Source organism: Diadema antillarum, unplaced genomic scaffold (genome assembly GCF_040938485.1).
Source record: "Diadema antillarum isolate AM-2024a unplaced genomic scaffold, OU_Dant_1.0 scf00000001, whole genome shotgun sequence".
Classification (NCBI taxonomy): Eukaryota; Metazoa; Echinodermata; class Echinoidea; order Diadematoida; family Diadematidae; genus Diadema; species Diadema antillarum.
In genome coordinates this window covers 3,967,082-3,973,155 of record NW_027270890.1, presented here as the reverse complement: position 1 = coordinate 3,973,155, position 6,074 = coordinate 3,967,082, and positions in this window count along the sequence as shown.

The following is a 6,074-nucleotide window of genomic DNA, read 5'->3' as shown; positions in this document are numbered from 1 at the left end:
CCGATTTTTCCTTTTAAGGAAATGTATCTACATCGTTACACGTCCGTCCATGATTTTAAATTTGTTTGGTTCGGCTTGCTTTGGGTGTTAAGTGCGGGATTTAGACATGAAGTTGATGGACCAGAATGAGCCGTCTTCAGATTAATTCTGCATAGCTTTTGACTACTAAAAACCTATTAACAACACTTTGATCATACAACGAGACTTTAGCACATTGAATTCGCCTATACGTGTAGTGAATAGAACGGTGATGTTATGCATTTCAGTGTTTAGTTTCTTTGCATTTAGGCTTTATAAAGCATATTGTTCTGAAGGATGGATATTTAGATACTAACATCTGCTATAACCTTACCACTGACTGAGGTGTCCATGCATGTGTTCTTTTGATTTGCAGCCACACCCCAAGAGAAATTTCCGGAAATTGATACCTGTGTGCAAATCAGCTCAAATGAATCTATGCAAACTTGCAACATCAGTGCGGATAGCAATACAACAATATCTCTCACATGCACTGTGACGGGGTACTATCCCAACGTCAGTTTGTCATTCAACGATACCTCAAACCAGGCCAGGGTGATTCAGAGAACCATTTCTACTGATACGGAAGGGCTACTGACCCAGGTGGTTAAGATAGAGCTGTTGGTAGGATCCGATCCGGTTACATGCACAGCTAGCGGACTACCTTTCGAAACTGCGAGAACAACACTCGGCATTTTTACGACACCAGAAAAACAGACATTTGGAACGTCATCACTAGTCCCACATCATCTGTTCCGGACAACGGCGCAAGTGAGTATATACGATATCATTTCGGGCTTTTTTTGTCAGATATAGAGCCAAGACTCTGGCTGAGAGGGTATACGTCAATCTGTTCTGTAATCCTAGCATTCATAAGTACCCTACAAGAAGGTCTCTCTTCCGCCTCCCTGATCCACTGAATTTCATTTACCTTTACTTAGCACTATCCTCGCCAAGAATACTTTTGTTTGTATCGGACCAACCAATTAATGATAATTATAATAAGGTCTTCTTTGTCCAGGGTAGCCTCTCCGGTGTTGCCACAGTTCGACCTGAGGGCACTGCCATTATCATTACCCAAGCGTTGCCAGGTACCCACTTACATATCTGGGTCGAAAGGGATATTGTGGGTAAAACATCTTGTTAAAGTGCGTATAGGAACTGGGCGGGAATCGAACTCGGGTCCTCCGTTTTGGGAGACGGAAGTCTTACCTATACTTGTGACCCACTGTCAACTGGACAGTGCCCCACTGTCAAATGGAATCAACTTACTGATGATTTAAAAGATGCACTAGGTTTTGCTGATTTGAAGAGAAAATTAAAAACATATTTGTTTCCTTTTTTAGATATCACTTGACATTGTTTGAATTACATTTTTTTCCGTCTCATTTGCATAACTTCTATTAATTACCTTGCTCATGCCAGTGGATAATGTCTGGCAATATCTTACGATATGTTGAGGACCCCAGCTACCTCTCAACTAGTTCTTCCCTCCTTCTTTACTTTTCTTAATTCCTTTCTCATTTTTCTCCATTCCTTTACCCTGTCATCAGCCCTTCACATTGTCTCTTGTTGGGTGTCCTGTCCATGCATATTTTTTTTTTTATTTACCGTGCGCGTCTTGTGCCTGTGTGTGTATGTTTCCGTTTCCGTTTTCGTTGTTTTCTCTCCTTTTTTATTATATATTCGATTTATTGAGTGGCCCACATATCTACAAGCTTGTTTTTTTTTTTACGTGGGTCTTGTCTCCAACAACACAATTATTTTGAACAATTAGTTTGATATGTATATGAACATATATATATATATAGAGAGAGATATATATATATATATATATATACATATATGCATTGCTGTAATACGCAATATTGTATCCCCCGTCCCCCACAACTTGTATCAACAAAATTTGCTTTTGAAAAATAGTATTTCATATGAATTTTATTAAAGCGAAAGTAAACAACCTACTTCATTGCGTTCCCTTGTGGGATAAGAATGTTTGTCCTTGTTAAACTGAAATAGTGAGAAGAAAGAAGATGGCAACTTACCATTATGTAAACGAAACGTAAAGCGTGAATTTTGCAAAAAAGTGGTGCCATTTACCTTGAGTGTTTTTAATTCTGCGCAAAAGGATCTGAATGGTCTCGATAACCTGAATTGGTATATTATCAATGTGACTTTTTGAAGTTTCCCATCCTAATAAAATGTGCACCCACCTTTGATTAGGACTTCTTTGTTTTTGAATTGAGTTTCATTGAATTTTACATCAGCTACTGCTGTACAAAGAACTTCCGTTATGCGTTTGGAAATCCAGTACCATAAAACCTGTGGTAGGGTCCATGGTGATCAATGACCAACCCAAAAGGTTGATGCACAAACGTAAGCTTCGCAATTATAATTTATTTCTGAATGTTTGTTGGCCAACATACAATGAACATTCATTGTCCTCTTAGTTATCAGGTTAAATATTTTCAGCAGCAGTCAATGGCAGTAGTAGTAATAGGTCGTATTGCTAATATTATATTCCACAGTTACCATTGCGGTGCCCGTGACTCTAGCCGCATTATTCGTAGTTATCATCATGGTAATTCTTTACCGGAAATATTTTCATAAAGAAGGTAAGTTCACCATACATTTTTCTTCACATGATGTTCCGCCGTCTGTGTGATATTTCAACATTATAAGTGATTATGCTGAAAAAAATCTGTGATGACATAGATAACTTTGTACCCAATTTTTAAAGCCGTTCAAGCATGGAAAATATATTAATTCCATCTCTGGTACAATAGCTATCATTCTTTGATCGTAGAAGCTCCTGGAATAGCACGAGGTAATCACGGCACAAAAGAGGTAGCTCAACATTTAGAAGTATCTACAGAGTACAAACAAGACACGCATGCAACATTCATTTCAGAAATGTTTGTCTCTCCCTTAAGTGTGTAGCAGTGATTGAAACAATCCTGAAAATAAAACGTCACGAAAAAGTTCACATAAATCCACTTTATGGTGAGAGACAAGTTATTTTCCGCATGATTTGTCTCTATTCCAGCATCACACTGTTACCTGCTGATATAGTGATATATATGGTCTGTTTTAGTAGTTATTCTAATAATGATTTATGCGAAGAACATTTCAATTTGAAAAGTGGTTTATCTCCAGAGCAAGTAGAAAGAAAACAAACTAGATAACCATCATCAGATGGAAAGATTCTTCATTATCTATTTTTTCCATTTCCCAAAGAAACATAGATATTTTACAAAACTTGAATTTATAAATTACATTACAATGTACAACAAACGAAATGTATAAGTTTGCAACATATTGAAAGTATACGGAAATGCTGATCATGAGGAGGAATTATAAAGACACTTCTTGTAGGGTACATCCCCCGCCACGTAATACAATAATCCCATGACTGGCATACTGTTATAATATACAAAACATGCATAAATACATTAGACATGGAACACTAACCAACCCTAAACAAACACCACAGATCAATACCTACACAAAGTCTTTGCCATGAGTAGAGAAGGAAGAGAGAGAGAGAGAGAGAGAGAGGGAGAGAGAGAGAGAGAAACTAACCACGTGGTGTGAAGATAAAAAGAGAGCCGCTGAGGAATTTCTTAATTTCAAAATGAAATAAAGTTTTGTTTTCCGGTTCTTTTGCAACCATTAAAGAATCAGTAAAATTTCACAATTTCATAAAGTTGATATGTAAACGTGAACCTTGACGATAAGGCTCAGATAAATTGCTATAGATAATCAAAATTTTTCCTCAAATTATGTTTGAAAGAACTTTAACTATCACAGAGATTATTCCAAAACTTGGGTCTTGCAAATGCAAATATAGATTGTGAAAGAAAGGATGAGTTCAAGGCATATGAAATTCATTAGATTGACGAGTTGGTTATTGTGCATAAATTGGCCGAGATGAAGATGATAAAGATTAGTTATTTTCAAATTTTTGTTTTTCGGAGAATGAAAAATGTGATCGATACAAAATATATTGCAAATCTTATGAAGGGCTTTGTTTTTTTGTTTTTTTTTTGTTTTGTTTTTTACGTGACAGCCTATGGAAAGAAGTTACGTGAGTATTCCCCCAAGCTATGATACCAAAATTGAGATAAAGTTAAATAAAAACTAAATATGTCATATAGAGGGTGGGGTGGGAAAATAAAATTAAACTTTATCAAAATGATACCAGTGTCACGAGATATTGTGTATGACAAATATCATTTTTCATTGATTTATTGACTTAGGGTTGATTTGGAAGAGTTATGATTGATTTCTTGGACTTATAATCGACGATAAGTTTTGATAAAACGAGGCCCTGAATGAACAGGAGACATTTTGGAATGTTGTATGATTATCTCCTTCATGTAAATCTTCCGAGATGCTTCAAACATGTATAATTTCATCGGTATATTAGTCAATTTACTTCATGTTCTCTGATTTCACCTTTTTTTTCAAACAGGATCAGGTGCTTCAAGCTATGAGCCACTACTCCAGAAGAAGGGTACACTTAGTGACTTCCTCGATTAACTATATCTTTCTGTACATTCGGTGTGTCTCTGTCTATAGCACGCATTTCTATTCAATGCCGTCAAGGCGATTTCTCCAAAGAGTTCTGCTGTTTTAAAAAAAAAGTTCGCGGCAAAAATAATGCGGAATGGTGGAAAGGATGCACGGAGTTATTGGTTTTCCCGGCCAATTTCGCACTTTTTTCAGTCCAATTCCTGATTGCTGCATTCAATTTAGCACAATTTGGCGTAGATGGCATGTTCGTTATTTCAATTTTATAATCTTTTTATTCAATTTCAGTTTCGAGCTTTCAAATTACATTTAACATCATTCGAATCAACACTTTTTCAGTTCACATTCGTAAGACAAGGACCTTTTCGCAAATCGTTCATTCAATTTAGCATGATATAGTCACGTGATCACGTATACGCTGCGCTCGTTCATTCGAATTCATTCTTTTGCATCCAATTTCGCGTTTACTGCAGTCAATTTAGTAGACGCGTTTATGCTCTTCTTTCTTATTTCATTTTCATTCATCATAGGTATTGTTTGCAAGAATCATAACATTTGATATTTTCGTATTCATTCTTTATTCTGATATCATCTTTGCGACAGTGCTTTCAAAATATGTGTATATGTCTAATGATAAGAAACATATTATACATATAACATTATATACATTATATATCATAATTATATACATATACATTGTAATGTTCGATAGTATTATTTTATTCACAGATACATTAATCTTAAACTTGTTTTGACATTAATTGGGAGAAGGAGGTATCAATTTACATCGTGATCATTTTTTTTTCATCTGCATGTTTCATTATTTTCATTTGGTGGGTTATACTGCGTAAATCATCATTAGGAATAAAGTTCTTGGATCAGCTCTTGCCATCAATTTGTCAAGGTCATTACCCTCAAATGCTTCTATGATTCTTTCCCTGTCTTCTTGAGAGATATGCCTGTATTTAACTTGTGCTGCCATGACTGGACATACAATGACATAAGAAAGTGAAGTGAATCTATGGTACTGGTGCATGTATAGTTCTAATAACATGTATGAAAGAATAGGGGCGTTACAGAACAACAAACTTGAGTTATTTAGGGTCAAAGATACCTTTACCATATAATTAACATTGTGTTGATGAAACAAAAATTCACATTTAAATACGTATAAATCACGGTTCTCACCTTTTCAAAATAGAAATTACATTACGCCAATTTGAATGAACATGTTTGGAATTTGACTGCCCATACGCGAAATTGAATGACTGAAATACCATTTTCCGCCAGTGCTGGCGAATTTGAATGACTGAAGAGCACGTGCAAATTTGAATGCCCGTTTTCCGAATGCGAAAGGCACATGTGCGAATTTCATAGATAGAAATGCCAAATTGAACGAACAAGTTGCAATTTTGAATGACAGAATGTGCAGTGACGAGGATTTTCGCTAAATTGAATGAACCGTTTATCAAATGGACTGACAAAAGCGCGAAATTGGATGGGAAAACCTATATGTGACCCTG